We start from the raw sequence: 20,267 nt of genomic DNA on the forward strand, positions 1-20,267 counted from the left end.
AACTTCTGGAAAATTCAAACCTTAAGGGATACCTGTTTTTAAATCAACTTTAATGAAGTATAATTTCCATACAGTAAGATATACACATTTCAAAGATACAGTGTGATAAGTCTAGCATACATATGCACTGATATAATCTCCACCACAATCAAAATTTAGAACAATTCCATCATCCCCGGAAGTCTCCCTTGTGCCCATTCCCAGTCAATCCCCATTTTCCATTACCAGCCCGAAGCAACCACTGATCTGCTAGCACAATGGATTAGATTTGTCTACATTTCTAGTTTCATATGAATGAAATTACAGAATTTCCTCTTTTGTGTCTGACTTCTTATGCTTAGCAAAATATTTTTGACATTCAACCATGTTGCTGGATGTATCAGTAATTGGTTAGATTTTTATTAGAATGGTACACCATTGTGTGGATACACTGCAATTTATTTATCCATTCACCTGTTGATGGACATTTGAGTTGTTTTCAGGCGTTGGTTTTTACAAATAAATCTGTTACGAACTTTCATACACAAGTCTTTGTGTAGATGTGTTTTCATTTCTCTTGGATACATACTTAATAGTGAAGTTACAGGGTCATACGGTATAAGTGTATGTTTAACCTGATAGGAAACTGCCAAATTGTATTCCCAAGTGATTGTATCATTACACATTCCCACCAACAACGGATTAGAGTTCCAACTGCTACAAATTCTCACCAATACCTAGTATTATCAGTCTCTAATTTTAGCCATTCTAGCAGGTATGTAGTGGTATCTCACTGTGGCGCTTTTTTAAAAAAAAATTAATTAATTAATTAATTTATTTTTGGCTGTGTTGGGTCTTCATTGCTGCGCACAGGCTTTCTCCAGTTGCAATGAGCGGGGGCTACTCTTCATTGCAGTGTGCAGGCTTCTCATTGCGGTGGCTTCTCTTGTTGCGGAGCATGGGCTCGAGGCGCGCGGGCTTCAGTAGTTGTGGCACGTGGGCTCAGCAGTTGTGGCTCATGGGCTCTAGAGTGCAGGCTCAGTAGTTATGGTGCACGGGTTTAGCTGCTCTGTGGCATGTGGGATCTTCCTGGGCCAGGGCTCGAACCTGTGTTCCCTGCATCGGCAGGTGGATTCTTAACCACTGCGCCACCAGGGAGGTCCCTCTCACTGTGATTTTAATCCAGTTTCCTGATTAAATGATGGGCAACTTTTCAAGTGCAGATTGGCCACTCACATATCTCCTTCAGTGAAGTATCTCTTCAAATCTTTCCCCCACTTAAAAAACGTTGTCTTATTCCTAAGTTGTAAGGGTTCTTTATACATTATCCATTACAAATTTTTGGTTAGACATGTGTATTGTGAATATTCTTTTTTTCTAGGAGTTTTACAGAGGTAAGGGACAGGGAACATTTTTTTAATCTATGAAGATGTCCAGTTGTTCTAGCACCATTTCTCGAAAAGACTGCCTTTTCTCCATTGAATTGCCTTAGGCCTCTTTACTGGAAATGAAATGACCACATAATCATAGATCTGTTTCTGGACCCCATTTTATCCTACACACACACACACACACACACACACACACACACACACACACAATCTTGACTACTAAAGCTTCACAGTAGAGCTTTTTTCCATAGTAAGTTTTGATATCAGGTAATATAAGTACTTTAACTTTGTTCTTTTTCAAAATTGTTTTGGCTATTCTGTCTTCTGTATTTCCATATAAATTTTAGATTCAGTTGGTTGATTTCTTTAAAAAAAAAAGCCAGCTGGGAGTTTGTGTTCATAGGACAATTTGGAGAGATGTGACATCAAAACATTACTGTGTCTTTGCATCCACAAACATGGTATCTCTCTCCACTTTTTAAGGTTATGACTCTCAAATTTTAGTGTATCAGAATTAACCCAAGGGCATACTAAAAATGCAGCTCACTGGGGACATGTCACCCCAATGTTGAATATGAATCAATTAGAAGTTTATGTATCCAACACATGTGGTAGTTTTAAAATATGTCCAACAGATTCTTTGATACTTTTCCTTTCAAGGTGTGACCTAATTTCCTTCTCCTTAAATATGGGCTGGACTTAGTGACTCACTCCTAAAAACAGGATAAAGTGGAAATGTCAGTGTGCAACTTCTAACACCAGGTCATAAAAGGCACTGGATCTTTCTCCTTGCCCTGGAGGAATTCAGTCGCCATACTGTTAGGACATCCAACCAGCCCTATGGAGAGGCCCATGTGGTGAGGAACTGAAACTTCCCGACAATAGCTATGCGATTGAACCACCTTGGAAGTGGGTCCTCAATTAAGCCTTCAGATGACTGCAGTCTCAGACTCTGAGCCAAAACCACCCAGCTAAGCTGTTCCTGGATTCCTGGTTCACACAAACTGTGTTAAGACAAATGTTTGTTATTTTAAGCCATTAAATTTTGAGATATCGTGTTTAATAGCAATAGATAACTAACAATAATGTATAGGCTCTCAATTATTATACGTTATTATAATGTATAATAATGTATAGTGTATATAATAGTGTATAGTAGTGTGTTTACACTACTCCTGGCTCACAGCAAAAAAAGAAGCCACATTTGGCACAATCCATTAAGTATCTATTCTGTGCCAGGCCCTAGGGAAACAGAAATTTGCATGACCGTACCCCCTAGCTGTAAGAAATTCTCATCCCACAGAGATGGGAAAATAAAATCATATGGTGTCAGAAGTAGGACTTGAACCCAACCTTCCATGTAGCATAAAGAACCCTCCAACTTCTGAAAATCTCAAGTCTAAAATTTTAAAATGCTGAGTCAATCTGATACAAAGTTGGTGGCCCCTGTTCACTTGACAATAATTAATACCCTCACTACTTCTGCGCCCAACTAGCACTTATGGTTAAAACCATAATAATGACAAAACATGCCACCAGCACTAAAACCTAGAATGAAGCCTGTGTTGTTTGATTTTGTTTACAGGCCAGATTTAGCAAACAAGAAACAGAACATTAGGATCTGCTATTATGGCGCAAGCATATGGCAGGGACATAATATATTAAAAAAAAAAAAAATTACTCTGTGTGTAGTTCAACAAACACATAAACATGTCCGAAAAAGACTAGAAGATAGACACCAAATGTTAAAAGTAGTTTGGGTGGTCAATTTATGAGCAATTTGAGTTTTTGTGTGTATACTTTGCCTTCTTTTCCAATTTTTTCCCAAGATGAGTCACTTTTATAATAAAAAATAGAAGTTATTTTTTTAAATTACCAAGCTTTAAAAATTTATTTTGACAAGTACTGGTGTACACAAGGAAAAAATATTATTAGCTCACTAAAAAGCACTAAATTTAAAGAAAAAGAAAACTAAGTAAAAGATAAGTTGAAAATAATTCCAGGTAGGTTTTAGATAACCAGTCTGCCCAAAACATTATTTTTTTAAGTGCACAAAACCTCAGAATTGATTTTTAAAGCCAGGTCCCCAATTCTTTCAATTGTTAATCTAAAAACATAAGACCAAAAAGTCTGGTAAGAAACTTAAAGCTGTAGCTGAAAATTCCACTAGTGCAAATAAGACCTAGGTCAAAGATCTGAACCCCAAGTGCCCCTAATTTAAAATGTTATTACATGTCTCCTGTATGCTCAAATTGTGCTATGTGTGCTGTGACAGGTACCAAAAAGAATAATATGTGACAACTTCTTCAAATATTTGAATAGCTATAGTATAGTTCCACATGGCAGGCTGGACCTTCTGAGGAGAAATGACAGGGAGGCAAAATGGAATGAGGCAGCTCATGAACACCAAAAGTGTGTAAACAAGCTAAATTACCAACTGACAGGGAAGCCACCATAGAGATGATCTGCACTATGTAAACTGATAGATAAATAACCTTTAAAGCTGCATACGGAAGTACTTCCAGGTGAAGGATGTCTGCAATTAGCTTTAAAATACTCTCAGGCAAAAAAAAAAAAAAAAAATTGGAGCAATATGGGAATAGAGAAAACAAGATTGGCAAGAGGCTGATAGTTATTGAAGTGAGCAGATAAGATACGTGGGAGTTCACTATACTACTCTCTACCTAAATATGCTTGAAACTTTTCATAATAGAAAGTTAAACACTATCTTTAAGCTTCGTCCCTTCCAATCCCTTATTTTTTCTTCTTATATAAGGGTACAGCAAGGAGAAGACTAGCCTAGTTCAAGAGAGGATTTGTGTTAAGGAGCAGTAAGAGATAAAGTCTGATAGATGAAATTAACCCAAGTCAGGGTGTCCTACTCTCAGGATGACAAGGAGCTACTTCAAGCAGAAAAAGAACAAAATAAAAGCTATACTTAAGGAGGATTAATTGAAGGGCAGTGTGGGTAGAAGGTAAAAGCAAAATAACTAGCTAGTGTTTTTGAAGCAATCTAGAAAAAAGTGATAACACAAACGGATTGAGAAGAAAGGAGAAAACGTAAAAGTATGTTGAAAAAGAGGAAGTAGAATCCAGTTCCAGGAACTCACTGGTATGTGTAATCAATAAATGCAGGGGAAGAGTCAAAGAAGACTCAAAGACTTTAAGTCGAGGTGACAAGAACAAGGTGCCTTGGAAGAAGACACAGGAAAGCTGTGCAGAACAAAAATGAAGAGAACAAAAAGAGTGAGGAAATGATGAAACTAACTGAAGTCATATTGTATTTAAGGTAACACTGGGACATCTAAAGATGCTGGTCAGAAGAGATGCCGATATGGGCACGATAATCTACATTCCCCCATAGTGAAAATGTTTGTAGACAGCACACTAATGGACTTGAAGATTACTTTGAGTACATACTCTTTCCTTTAACTGGAATTCATCTAAGAATAGATATTGTTAAAATGTTTTGGAGAAAGGATCTTGCCACTTCAAGCATCTGTTAAATGCAAAAAGAATTGTTTTGAACTTGACTGGTAGATTAGAAATGAAAGGTGCAAACCACCGTATATTAAGTCACCAGAAAACCCCATTCATTGTGAATTCTGGTCACCCAATAACCTCTTGATGACAGGTGTTTCAAACCCTAGCCTTCAAAAATTCAAGATAAAGACATGGGAGGAAGATCGATTCCTGAAATACAGCAGCCTTGCGAAGACATTAACAACTAATTCCTTTCACTCTAACTTAACTAGAGTTACTCCCTAAGAATAGATATGTCAATGAACAGAGAGAGAGAATAGGAATCAACATTTTCTGTTATTGTCACCTAAGATGTTCCTTGAGGTTAACAAAGATTTTAAGTAAAGAGACTTCCAAATGACAAAAGAGGTTAAGTATCTGTGTCTTCTCAGATTGCAGGAATAGTTGCTGGCTAGCATTACACAGTGACTTGATGGATAATGTGCAAAACAAAAACAAAAAGCAAAAAACCAACAACCTTTTACTACTAGATTCAGAATTATATTCTGAGGGCTGATTCAGTTTACAACTATTTTGAATGTATTCCTAAATCAAAAGCATCCTGCTCAAGACTCATCAGACACTCTGCCCTCAAGGAGTTTACAATCCAGGAAGGTAATTAAGATATGAACCCAAACAGCCATCGGCAAGCAAGAGAAAAGGGGCACTAATATAGGTGCTGAACCATGCTAGAGTGCTTACACTGTCTCATTCAATTTTCTTACTACTCTTATGATAAGGAAATATTCCCATTTCACACAAGAGTAATAGTTATCCCTTTCTAAGGGTGCATTCTGCACAAGGTAGTATGCTTTATGTATTACCTCTAGTTTTCACAACTCTGGGCAGTACTGATTTCAGCAAATCTAATACACATTTTTGCCTCTTAACATCTCTGAAAAGGTGCATATGGTTCGTATAACCCCCATAGAGGGGGAATGTGGCAATATCCAGCAGAACTAACTCACATACTCTCTTTTCACCCAGCAATCCATTATCTAGGAATTTAGCCTGAAGATATATTTTGAAAGCAGAAAATTTATGCTGGTCTATGCATATGTGAAGGCAGAGAAAATTAGGTCATCAGAGAAGAAACCTTAATTTTAGACTTGCTAAAATGGATTAAAATTCCTTTCCTATCTCCAAAAATCTCGGATGTCAAATGATTGACCTTAAAGCTACAGTGTTTGTATTGCATCATGATGCTCCTATATTTAAAAAAGTAACAGACATTTTCCTAAATGTCTACACATGAAACACATGGGTGTCATTACCTCTGTCTCTTACACCATGGTAGAATTTTCTACTTTTCTGCCCTGTTATTTTTTAGAAAGAGTAGTAAGGTAGTAGGATTATGAGCATTTTGAAACAAGTCTTAAGAGTAAAAATAATGAATCTGGGTTACCTGCCTCCTTTGTTTCCAAGTGAAAAGTGATATAATGAGGAGAAACAATCTGATTCCACCAGAGAACAGAAATAAAGAGCCTGGATCCAACAGGGCAATGAGGCGTTAACACAGGCTTCCTGGAGGAGGCAGTGTTTGAACTAAGTCTTACTAAAGGCTAAGAGGGAGTTAGCAAGGTAGAGACAGAGAGAGGGAATTCTTGGCAGATGAGCCATGAAAGTCAACTACCTATTATTACTATCATTATTGTTGTTGTTATTATCGAGAAATGTATCTTCTCATGATTGAGCAAAATTAAGTGTGATGTACTTCCTGCCAGCTAGGAAATGGTAGAGTTGATTCTTGTCAGGGCATACAAGAAAATAAAATCCCAGAGTTATATTTAATTTGCTTTTCTAAAGCCATGTGTCCCAAAAGCAGTTTCTTAAAAAAGATATAGATACACTTCTACTGCTTGTAGCTTTAGAGTCCCAATCCTCTGCTTAGACAGAAGAGAAACAAAACACCTAGGAATAAGAAACTTCAATATCAAATAAATACAGCAAAATTTGATCCAGTTGTTATAAAGTACCTGAAAGCTGGCTTAATCCCAGGATGACAATGAAGCTGCAGGTCTGGAAACCAGGTACAGAACCAGTCCCAAGTAGCCAAATCAGTATCAAGGTGTAAGATGAAGAGTTCACTCCTCACAGGGAAACCAGACACATATACAAATTATATGAAAAGGGAAGCCAAGTCCATAGAACACTTTGTTAAATATGTTCAAGAATGGGAATTCCCCGGCAGTCCAGTGGTTAGGACTCTGCGCTTTCACTGCCGAGGGCTCAGGTTCAATCCCTGGTCAGGGAACTAATATCCCACAAGTCGCTCGGCAGGGCCAGAAAAAAAAGAAAAAAAGTTCAAGAACGATGCCGTTAGAACAAAAGATCATAGTTAAACCCTAATGACGATTAGAGACATAACAGACAAGCACAGAAGGTTGGAAACAACCTCTGAAGGAAGCAGACAGGTTCAATAGAGTGAAAAAGATCCGATTCAAATCTTGTTCTACCACTGACTGTATGACCTTGGGTAAAAGTCACTTAACTACTGGGTCTATAAGGAGGCAGCATAGGTCAGTGACGAAGAGCTTCAAATCTGTTCATCACTGACTTCATACCTGTGATCTCGGTAAACTCACCTCTCTTATAGATGAAGAAATTGGGGCTCAGAAATTTTAAGTGACCTGAAAGAATTTTAACTTCAAAAGTCAATCAGATTCTTTGTGTATGGTTGTAACAGAATTCCTGGCTAATCTCCACAAAATTCCAAACATGTTCACAACTGTCAATAAGGTACAATTGTTACTGACCCCTCTTCATGATTAATTTACATAAAACTGAAATGAGCCTACCCAATCATTCCAAATAACTTAGGGTTCAGGTTTTATACATGCATTTAAGGCGGCAACCGTGCCCATTCACCTTGCCTGACCAGCCAACGATAAATAAAAGGCTGTCTGATTTGATTTTCTTTCCTGGATGCCGCTTACGAAGAAAGAAGTAAAACTTTGGCCTGATCTAACAATCCTGTACCCAGAAGCCTAAAATACCTACTGGTTTTAAGGGATACACTGCTAAACCAGTTAACACCCCCAGGTAGAAATATGTGCATGAGTTTAGCGGTTATCAGCAGGTGGCTAACAGTGTTATCAAGCTTATTGCAAGCTACATAGTGACTTATGTAGTTGCATAAGTCACTAATGCAACTACAATTCAACCCAAGCACAAACATTTACATTTTGTTAAGAGAGAAAAGGCAAAGGAATTGGCAAAGATTTCTGACCATTTTATCAACTGCTCCATGATCTTTAAGGATTTTACCACTCCAACCTTCTTCTAAATGATTAGGGTAATCAGATCAGGGCAGGAGAGTCCTTTGCTTCCTTATAAACAAAAGCAGAGACTTTTCTGGTATAAAGAAGGGTTCTTTGCCAAGGTTTGAGGCAGACCTCTTTACACCGACTTCTGACAACAGGTTTTGAGACTTAAAGCAGTAGCTGTAAAATATGATGGGCTCTTCCTTCAAAGATAGTAAAGTGTGTGGAGGATGGGGGTGGGGAATAGTTATTCAAACAAAAGATGCCTTCCCCAAAGAGGCCCTCAAACAACACTGTCAAAGATAATCTCTGCTCATCTCTGACACACAAATATATAGCCAGTGCATTAGGAAAGTGGACAGTGGAACGATTTGGTTGAAAAAATTAATTTTCTAGGGACTTCCCTGGTGATCCAGTGGGTAAGAATCTGTGCTTCCAATGAAGGGGGCCCAGGTTCGATCCCTGGTCAGGGACCTCGATCCCACATGCATCCCGCAACTAAGAAGCCTGCATGCCACAACTAAAGATCCCGCGTGCCACAACTAAGACCCAGCGCAGCCTAAATAAATATTAAAAAAAAAAAGAAATTAATTTTCTAAAGAAGATATTCATCACCTGCTCATTTATTAAATCACTTCTATTGGGATAAATCCTTGTATCTTCTCCTTCCTCCCTGACCTATAAACCCATGGATACCACATCCCCAGAAGCTGGAGTTTTAACAAAATCCCCATTTCTACTTAACACTCTACATCCAGTACGTTCTAACACTTTGAGACAGTTTTTGTCTAGGACAGATAACAAGCTGGTCTCAATGATAAAGACTGGCATCCGGGAGTGTGGTCAGTATCAGGGGTGTGCAAGAATCTCCTCAGGAACTTAATGCCAAACTAAAAGCAGTCACGAAGACCGAGAGCCTGTCACTGAAAGGGGGATGGGTTGAGGGGGTGAGAGAACTCTACCCTTCCCTCTCTCCCCACACAGCTGTCTAAATTCAGACTTTACCAATGTTGATCTAGTTTCAATCCAGGAAATCCAGTCTGTGATCCATCTTAATGGGTGGCCGATTTCAATTTGCAGCCCATGGAAGAGTCCTTATCACTATTTTACAGTGATTCTCACTGACATTTCCAAAATTCCAGTGCATAGTTAATAGCTTTTCAAAGTATGCAAGACAGAGGCCGTTATGGCTAAAAGTTCAAAGAGCTCTGGAATTTAAAAGAAAAATGTTGGGAGAATTCAGCTCTAAAGAAAGGCACTAGTAACATTTCCAATTTTTAAAGTCCAAATTATCATTTGTTCTCCCCAAATGTGTACTGTATATAAACGAGACCTTTTGTCATGAACTGACTTGTTCATTATTGAAACTAATGGGGTTTCCTCATTAGGGACCTAGTACTCTCAAGCTAATAACACAAAAAACTCCAGCGAGAAAATGCAGATGAAAGTATTTCTTCTTCTCTCCTTAAAGAAGCTGGGGTTCACAATATTCATTCATTCAAATATTTACTGAGTACCAACTCTGTGTCAGGCATTGTTCTAGGTGTGGCAAAACAGCACCAAGTCTCTGGTCTCAGGAAGTTCCATAATAAGCATCATAATCACCCCAACTCAGCAGCTGTTAAATGAGTAACTTTGGAAAGGGAGGGGAAAAAAAGGGTCTCCATAAGGGTCTCCCAAGTTTCCCTGGACTTGGCCCCATGAAGTTCCAGAATCAGACTTCAATACTGCAGCTGGAAGATACCTTCATAAGAAGTGATAGACGCCAAGTCAAAGAAAGGGTCAAACAATCAGATGAAGGTTGCCAAATATTCTGCAAAGTACTTAAGGTTTTCTCCTCAGTGTTCAATACTTGGTAAAATTTCATCATCAGAAACTTAGGAGTACAATGCATTAAAAGACTAAGAGTTGCTCAAAGACAGAAGTCTAGCATTTTCCATTTTGTTTTTACCAGCTCTGCAACACAATCTCAAATTCTAAAACCAATCACATCTTCCCAAGTGTCTATATGCTTAGAAGAAATGCCACAAACTGACTTAAAAACACCTAAGTGGACCTATCTTGGTTCTTAAACATCAGCAATTCTGTACGATTAGTGGCCAGATGTTGTTCCATGCCCTTGCCTTGGAAAAGACACAACATGAAGCAGCCAACTGGTTTGCTTTAGGCCTCAATCTCATACAAAAAAGGGTTAAATGGTCATAGGATGTTTTCTCTTCCAGTCCACTTCCTCATTTAAACTGGACTCCTTTTATGCTTTTACAACACTACAATTACCTTAATCTGTCTTTTCAGTCCCTTCCTGTCTATCCATCCTATTTTAACTTGTTTTATAACCTTCTCTCCCATCCTACTCCTTCCATTATGCTCCTTAAATTCAAGTTCATCTTCCTCTCTTCCTCTGGCTCTCATTCCCAGGGACCAATTGATTACATTAAAAATAAAAAAAAACGCAATGTCATGACGGGGTCCTAGGTAATTTATTTCTCTACTCTGGTCTCAAGTTTTCTAATCTGTAAAATGACCTCTACTGATCTCTTACACTTACAGTCCCAAGAATTCTATGATCTTTAAAAATTGTTTTAGTTCAAACGAATTAGGATAAAAAGAAAAAAATCTAAATGCTTAAGAGCAGTGGTTCTCAAACTTTCCTATGCATGAGACCTGGAAATAAGATCATCCTCAGATATGTGTATTTTAACACAAGCTCTCCAGGTGACTATAATCTATAATCATATTTTGAAAAACCCTGCCCTGTCATGTCTTGGTCCTTTGAGCAGTGATTGATACCAAATACCAGCCACCTACAATAATGGACATGCTACTGATTTTATTTTCAGCTTCTACTTCAATTGGGTCTCTGTTCCTTTAAAAGGCAGGCACAAGGTGCTGAGTCAGTCCCTGGGGATTTTTTTTTTTTTTAATTTACAGCTGAGAATAGTAAGGCTCTACAATTGAGGAAGAAAGAGGTTTTCACCTGCTACTTTCCCAGCCCCTATATGAAAGGAAGAAGGAAGAGCTACATAAGGGGTGACACAGCTACCCCAACTTAGATAAGGAGTAGGGTAGTCAGGTGCTTTAGAATAGAAATTTTCTTTGTTGTTTGGATATCGGGCACAGACGTGCTTAGAGACAGAGGTAACTTGAGTCCTGCCACTGGGACTCAGTTGAGAAGATGAATGACTGGAAAAAAGATAGAATAAGACATAATGAAGCTGCAAGCTCACAGTAAACTTTTGACACTTGGCTTATACAGATTCCTCTGGAAGCCAGAGGCTACCAAGTTCTATGAAGAGAGTCCCGTGAGCTTCCTGTGATACATACAAGTGCGAATCAGCAAGGTAAGCAACTGGCACTACTCACCAAGCCAGGGGTCAGCAAAATTTTTCTCTAAGGGGACAGGTTAATAAATAGTTTTAGGCTTTATGGCCCATTCAATCTCTGTTGCAGGTACTGAACTCTGCCACTGTAGCACAAAAGCAGCCACAGATTATATGTAAATGAATGAGCATGGCTGCATTCCAATAAAATTTTATTTATGGACACTGGAATTTGCATTTCATATAATCTTCCTGTGTCATGAAATAATATTCTTTTTTTAAATTGAAGTATAACTGACATAACATTATATTAGTTTCAGGTGTATTTAATAATTTTTTCCACAACCAGTAAAAAAATATAAACACCATGGGCCATACAAAAGAAGGCACATTTTGCAGAACTCTGCAATTACTTAATAGTGACTAGAAACTATCCCCAATGCCCCTGTAGAGAGAGCAGTGCCATTCTGAAGCTCGGTGTGTAAATGAAGAATATCCTCCTTGCTTTACCTAAGGCTTTCTCCTAAATGATATCCATGCTCAGCCTGGTTCCCTTTTCTCTCCTCCTTTCAAACAGCCCATGAATGGCCATACTTGATTTAAAAGTGGTTAAAATCTACTTGCTCTACAAAACTAGACAGAGTCAGTCACATGAATGAGAACTCTGAAGGGGAGGCCAAGGCTGAGCCCACTGCTAATTCTGCTTCTTAAGCAGCAAGCTAGTTAAATTTGTTATTTATCCCCCTTGAAGTGGTAACAACATCACACTTGCTCACACTCCTAACCACCTCCAATGAAACCCCTTAGTAAATAAGCGGACTTCAGAGATCCTTCTAAAATAAGGGGGTTGGGGGGTCTAGTAAATCCCTGGTTAACAAAAAGATCCTTCTTCTTGACTACTCAGATAAACAGAGGTTTTACTGATTTTTGGAGTAACTGGCTCCAAGCACAAGGTGAACTGCTAAAAAATAAATTATCCAGGGGTCTCTGCTGCACAAGCCGGCAAGCCTTCCTTAATAAGGAAAGGATTACACATTAAACTGTAACAGAGCCTTCTAGTCAATGATATTAGTCTGATAAGGATCCACTGTAAATGAAGGCAAGTGCTCTAAGAAATGCAAGTCCTTGGTCTGATACCACACAGGTCACTCCACTACAACCCAGGATTCCCAAGAGGCAACTGAGTCACCCAGGCTCCCCTTTACCTTGTTTTGTGTCACATTTAAGAACTCAAGCTGTGGCATCAGACAGGCTTCGATTAGCCTCCCAGCTGTGTGGCTTACTACTAACTACATAGCCTTGAGCCTGTTTCTTCAAAAGTAAAGTGGAGATAATAAATGTTCAAAATTCAGCTACTTATTTTATCCCAATTCCATCTTGTCTTCCCACCCCCAAAAATAACAGATCATAATTTGAAGCTAAAGCTGAAGGAAACTGGATCTGTCCCTGGTCTTTAAGCAATTTACTCAAGTTATTTTCTAAGACCTCATACGTTCACTGTACGCCAGTGGTCAAGGCTATAAAATCCCACTTTGTTCCACCAGACTAAGATTGTCTGGCTAATGGTGGACTAGATTACTTATAAGTAAGTCAACACTCACTCACTATGTTCACTGTGAGCATGCAAATGACAGGAAGACCCCAAATGGGGTGGAGAAGTTGAGTTCTGATCTGCTTTTACTATAAGCAGCACCTTGGGTGAGTTAAAATCTTGGGTGCTATTTGCCTGCCTGGACAACCTTAGATTCTCTACCACTTATAGTCAGACATTTACTTATTACTGACTACAATGGAACAAATATGAATTAACTCCTTGTTATAGCAACATACTAAAAACTTGCAATTTCAAATTAAGTTGTGAGCTAAAACCAACCATTTTAAAGGACAGTGATCCAGAAAGGTATTATATGTAAACATAAGTTAATGTTTTTGTCAACTACAAAACAGACATGACCTGTCTCATAGGGCTGCTGAGATAAAATGAAAATTTATTCAATCCGCAGGTACCTTAAATGTTCACCTTTGTGTAGCACTAAGGGGGTCAAGTAAAATGGAAAACTGTCTGAACTTTCCAACTGCTTTGGTAAACTCAACTTTACTTACCAGTCATAAATCCTCTTAGCATGTCACCCAGGATAAGGCAATGTAGACATACAGAAGGAAGTTCGCTATTCAAACTCATAACACAAATTCATACCTGTTTTGGATTTTGAAGTTCCAAGAGCCCCAACCTCCCATATTCCAAGTAAAATCTAAACCCAAATCTCTTTGCTCTTATCTAAATTTTACCTAGAGCTGTGCTGTCCAATATGAAGCCGCTAGCCACATGTAGCTACTTTAAATTAAAAAAAAATAAAGCTTGAAAATTAAGTTCTTTGGCCACACTAGCCACATTTCAAAGGCTCAACAGTCTCATATGGCCAGCAGCTACCATGTGGAATAGCACAGATCAAGAACAATTTCCATCATGACAGAAAATTCCACTGGACAGTGCTGACAAAACCAGGATCGAGACTTCCTGTGTCCTGATGCCTTGCCTAGCACTCTCCACTCCACCAGCGGCTCCTCTGCTGGAGCCCAGTCAGGGGCCTTCTCCCTACTCTGCAAGACACTATGCTGTGTAGTTCCTTAAGGTCAGCCGAAGTTTGCCGTCTCAAAAGCAGGCCACTTCTGCAGAGTTCCAGGGGAATCAGAGACTCAATGAGTGCTGCCCAGAGAACATTTCAACTAAGGTATTAGTCCACTAAGGTATAAGTTAAATCAGATAGAGCAATTATTTTAAGCTTCAGGAGTATGGCAAGGAAGTCCCAATTTACTAACTCATCTTTGTTCTCTAAATGCAAGACAAAGTTGGAATTTTTTACTTTTGCCTCTGAAAGTAATTAACCAGTACAAGATCCTTAGGAGGGTTATTTGCACTTTACATACTCTTCTGTAGTGAGTAATGTTTTCACAAGGACATCTCCGTACTGAAAATGCTTCTCCTTTCCTAGGAGGCAGAACTTAAAAGAGAAAAAGGACTTGTCTAACCTGAAAATGTACCTTCTCAGGCCAGCTCAATTAAGACAGGCTCATTCCTGCAGGCGTGCCTTCCTTTGCTTCTATTAAGTGGGCCCTTAATGCCTGGGAAGTAGTGAAAGTGACTACAAACCTCCTGACTATGCTGCATAGGAACCCACCAGCTCAGCCTAAGCTGCCCATTTCCAATGGGCGTGGGCCTCAAATGGCCCCAAGTCCACACCTTGTCTGGCCATAAAGGTATCAAGTGTGTTGATGCGTTACTTCATGCATCCTATTACTAATTCAGCCGAGGGGCCCTTTTTGTCTAGACTATCACTACTGACTGCTTGAAATGCACGGATCATTCTCTGGGTAACTAGCTACAGAAAGTGTAAGCATGAATATATATATGCTCTTTAGAAGCTTTTCTGGTGCTAATCATGTAATTGGCTCCTTTTTTTTGCTCCCATTTTGAATTACTCCAAATTCCTAACTACAAGGAAGTATAAGTATCAAACAAGTATTGAGGCCCAGACATGGGCCTTGTGAAAAAACAAGGAACAATGTTTAAGAGGCTGAATTACCACAAAACTAGTTATAGGCTTCATGTGAATCAGAGTCATAACCTGCTCAAGGCCACCCAACTACCGAGAGTTGAACCCAAGTTTATCTAACTCCAAAGCCTATGTTTCACTGGTGAGCACGTGGACTTCATCAACCGTCTTTCATTCCTCCTAAAAATGTGAGAGGCGCAATAGGAGAAGGTGAACTTCAAATCTTACTCTATTCCACTGGTTCTGAAACCTCAGTGTGTATCAATCACCTGGCTGACTTGGTAAAACCTAGACAGTGAGCCCCCACTCCCAGAGCTTGAGCCAGTAGGTTTGCATGAGGGCCAAGAATGTGCATTTCCCCCAACAAGTTCTCAGGCAATGCTGATGCTGCTGATCAAGAAACCACACTTTAAGAACCACTGCTCTATTCAAATCCTCCCATTTCAATCAGTGCCATCAGTAACTAAAGACCCCTAGTTTAATCTAAAGATAGTGACCTCCACAGGTTAGACCCACAGCATTCCACTAAACTATTCTCCACGTAATGTTCTCAAGCCCTGCCTTAAACATCCTAGGAATACTAGTATGAAAACTACCTCTCACTCTTTGTGCTCCACTTAGTCAACCAATCTTAAAAGATGACATCAGGATCAAATAATGGCTAGTTAAACATGGAAGTAGGAGAAAGGGTTAGGATTCTGATGAGACACATAGTTAAACAGCTGCAAAGGCAGTTAACTATCTCTGCTATTTATCTAAATGCTCGTTGAAAGGTAGAAGATACTTATTTAGAGTGGGATAAGTAATAAGCTTTTATAAACATATGGAAAACACTGTTCTGGTGCCTTTTTAAAAATTCCGTAAATTTAATAACTGGACCAATGGAGTACCTTAATCAAATGAAACAAAACAGATCTTAGCCAAATAAAATAGTTCAGATAGATCAGTTTCTCCAAAGGTGACTTATGGGTCACCTGTATTAGAATCATTTTGAATTGTTAAAGATATATTTAAAATGCCGATTTCTCAATAGCTCCACAACAGAATCAACTTCAAGGCATAGGACTAGGAATATGTGTTTTTACCAAGCACTCCCAGGTAATTCTTATGCAAATTAGCTTAAGAACTGAAAACTCAGTGTGACGCTCTCAATGTTCCTCACTTGATTTTCAACCAGTTGGTGAGCTAGGAGAGAGGGAGGATCCCATTTCACAACTCAACATTTGTTAAAAGCATCTGTATGGACCATATAAGATGAGATCGTGCTCTTGCCCACTTCCTAGTAAGTAATAAGCCAACCACGTAAATTTCTCCAGCCTAGAATGAAAAATTGGAAGAGGACAACAAAGGCTCAGTGAAAGCCAGAGAAAAGTGGTTACTTCTGGCTTGGGGTTAAGTGTTGACTGCAGACAGATTTCACTGGAAAGGAAACTGAGTATCTAAGACTATGCCTTCAATATTGAAACAGGCTCTGAGATGTTTCTAACTCTCAAGGAGTTTACAATACTTAATGCCTTCCTAAAAATTGACAGGAAAATGGAGATGATATACTTATTTAAACTGTACCAAATTCTAAACACTAAGGAGGCATTCCAGGGTAAAAAGGAATATTTTAACAGAACAAAACATGATCATAGACTTCTGGGATAAGAACACACACTGAACTTTATTTCTGGGAAACAGGGTTGCTGCAGAAGGCCTTTAAAAAAAAAATCAAGTTTTCAATAAATGTACTGAGCAAAATTATCTTCACTTTTGTACAACAGCACCTACTGGCATGCATATTTACACATGTGCAATCAGGATGAATTGTTTGATAGTCCGCTAGTCTTATTTATGCAAACACTTTCACTGTTTTCAGTCTCTTATAGACATATTTCATCATATTGTACTATAACTTTAAACTCTTCCCCTAAAAATTTGAGCTTAACACAAACACTACCTGACATCTAAATTCTAGAAGTTAGCTCCAGTCCTAAATAAGTTCTATAACATTTTCAGGACTATTGAGGGAAAATTTTTAGCTTCTTGTTTGCCTTAACTACAATCTGTTTCCCCAAAGAGAAAACAAGCACATTTCTGCTCATAGACAACTTTCCCGACATTCTGAGATAAGGAGGGTGCTAACATCTGTAAAAAGATTATAAACTTCTGTGGAAGCGCAATTTTTATATTACACTGCACTCAAGGGAGGAAGAAGGTGATTTGATTTTTAAGTGGAAAGAGTAATTAATTATGGTCAAACCATCATCAGCTGAATCTCCACTGAGCCCACCCGGTCTGTCGTGGACTTCTGTAGGCAAAGGGAGCTAACTGGGAGACTTCTCAGAGCTGGGCTGTGCGGCCTTGGAGAGCTTTCAGTTTGGAAGTCAAGTGTAACAAGCCAGCAGTTACAAAGACTAGCCAATTTGTATTTCTCCTCCCCCTTTTTGTTCTTTCCTGGTTAACTAGAACTGTGAAAATTTCGATGTTAAATAGAAGAACTACTGTCATTGCATCTACTCCTGCAAAAACACACTGATTGTAAGAATAAGGCAGAGTAAAGCTAACGTTTAGTCTCAATCAGTTTTCTAGTGTTCAAATCACTATACATAACACTACTATGTACTCTGAACCTTCCTCTGAGGAGTTTAACAGCTTTCATGTATTGCCCGTATCAAGACACTTCATGGATTAGGAAGGAGTAACAATAGTAATATATTTGAAATGTTTCATAAAATTAGTTTCCCAGGACTTTAAGTCCTGAGTCTAACCTCTAAGATTTCAGTTCTTCAAATTTAATAAGATGGTGATTTCACAGCTTTTATTTTAGGCGATGCAATTCAAGGATTTAAACTATTTCAAGCAAATACTTGATTAGCTACTGTCATATGAATCTCTTGCACAGAATGTGAACGTTTCTAGTCACCATGACAAATGTACCTGTTCAGGGAAACCTGAAAACTAATTTCCTAAAATTCATGCAAAACAGGTATCTGATACAAAAAGATAATGGAAAATACACAGATCTTAAAACTAAACTTTTATGCTTCTATTCCAGGTGAAAAAGTTTTAATGAGCTTACAGGTATCCTAAAATTATTTTTTCTAGAACAGTTATGAGTTTGGACATCTTTGGAAATCTAAGGTCCTAGGTTTTCCAATTCTTTCCAAGGAGAGAAGAAAAAAAATCTCCTAGGATTGGAAATAAATGGAGACATCACTCTTTTTCACTGATAGTGAAGCATTAGCTGCCAGAAAGTACCTTCCGTTCCCACTTACCCTGGTACGACAGGAGCCTTTGCACTGATGAAAACACATGGAATCTCAACAGAGGAAGTAAAAATACAGACCTGCAACTTACTAACTTCAAAGTGTTCCTTCTGAGAGCCCTATGGGTTTGTCTTGTTCATCTGTATCTAGTCACTACAGGTATTTACTTTGTGAATGTTTAAATAAACGAATATGGCAACTTAAAGTTTCCATTTGCAATTAAACATGAAAGTTTTAGCTTCCTAAGTAGATCTCTTAAATACTGCACCATCCCAACCGGGCAAAGCGGTATGAGAAACAAAGCGGTTTGTACACAGTTACAAAGCAAAGACGAGTCAGCACCCTCCTGAGCCCGCCCATCTCAGATTCACAGCAACAGTATCATATTCAAAGCTCCCTAGTGACCCTTCCCCTTGAGTAAAATCTCACAATACCCAAATTTAAAGAAATTGAAGACGTTCCCTTTGTACAGAAGACTAATGAAGCAATCTCTGAAAAGGTGCTTGGGTGATTTTTTTTTTTTTTTTTTTAATTTAAGGACTGGCAAGGAACTCAAAATTTTGTTCTAAGTTTTTACCTTTACTGAAGTAATCCTCGGGACTTCCCTGGTGGCGCAGTGGTTAAGAATCTGCCCACCAAGGCCGGGGACACGGGTTCGAGCCCTGGTCCGGGAAGATCCCACGTGCCACAGAGCAACTAAGCCCGTGCGCCACAACTACTGAGCCTGCGCTTTAAAGCCCGTGAGCCACAACTACTGAAGCCCGTGAGCCTACATCACGTGCTCCACAACAAGAGAAGCCACCACGAGAAGCCCACGCACCGCAACAGAGTAGCCCTCACTCACTGCAACTAGAGAAAGCCCGCGCACAGCAACAAAGACCCAACGCAGCAAAAAATAAATGAATGAATAAATAAATAAATAAAGTGACCCTCACGTGCTATTTTTTTTAAAGGAATTCCTTTATTTTTATTATTGATTTATTTATTTATTTATTTTTGGCTGCGTTGGGTCCTCGTTTCTGTGTGAGGGCTTTCTCCAGTTGCGGCAAGCGGGGGCCACTCCTCATCGCGGTGCGCAGGCCTCTCACTATCGCGGCCTCTCTTGTTGCGGAGCACAAGCTCCAGACGCGCAGGCTCAGCAGCCGTGGCTCACGGGCCTAGTTGCTCCGCGGCATGTGGGATCCTCCCAGACCAGGGCTCGAACCCGTGTCCCCTGCATTAGCAAGCGGACTCTCAACCGCTGCACCACCAGGGAAGTCCCCCTCACATGCTATTTAATCCTCAGTATTAGACCTAGTTTAGATGCAAAGGACTAAGACTCAGAGATTAACTTGTTCAAAGACCTCGCCATTGAGCAGAAGTGCAAGAGCTCAAATTGAAATATCCTTTCCACTGTATTATGGTTGCCTGATTTGGCGGTGGGTGGGGGGAGACACGTGGATCCCCTCCCCACCCAAGGCTATTCACATTCTTAATCAGAGAAAAATGATATAAGAGAAAGAGGTCTAAGCTCTGAAGACTTTTAAACCCAATCCTATTTCTGACACTCTAACATACGGAGGGCAATAGAGCCATGCAGTATTAATATTCACCTTCTCACTGTTTTTTTTCCTATGTACTTTAAGAACCATTTGTTCCCGAGATGTTTATCTTTTCAAGACTTTATCTCTGAGACTCTTTAAAATTAGACCCTGTGCTGTAATTTTGATCCTACAAAATTATTTTCTCTGGACTACCTTTAATTGAATATTAATTTTGAAGTCTGTTCCTGTTGTGATGCTACTCTGATAATCTTTTTGATCCATGGTATAAGATCTCTACTAAGATCCATTTGGCTTAATTTCATGTACATTAGTGAACACATCCCTAACTAACTTCGGTTTATCTTAAGTAGTACTTCCAAATTAAAAATTCAAGGCAATTCAATAATCAGCATTACCTAGACTTATCAGCCATTACTAAAATTTTTTTCCATGGAATCCTCCAA

The 20,267-nt window shown here is 39.1% G+C and overlaps 1 protein-coding gene across 1 annotated transcript in view; it reads right to left on the reverse strand.

Annotated features, from left to right (window-relative positions):
- The window catches only part of TOP1 (DNA topoisomerase I), an 86,449-nt gene that overhangs the window by 56,374 nt on the left and 9,808 nt on the right, over positions 1–20,267 (reverse strand). The window lies entirely within an intron of this gene.

Source organism: Eschrichtius robustus, chromosome 16 (assembly GCF_028021215.1).
Source record: "Eschrichtius robustus isolate mEscRob2 chromosome 16, mEscRob2.pri, whole genome shotgun sequence".
In the NCBI taxonomy this organism is placed as follows: domain Eukaryota; kingdom Metazoa; phylum Chordata; class Mammalia; order Artiodactyla; family Eschrichtiidae; genus Eschrichtius; species Eschrichtius robustus.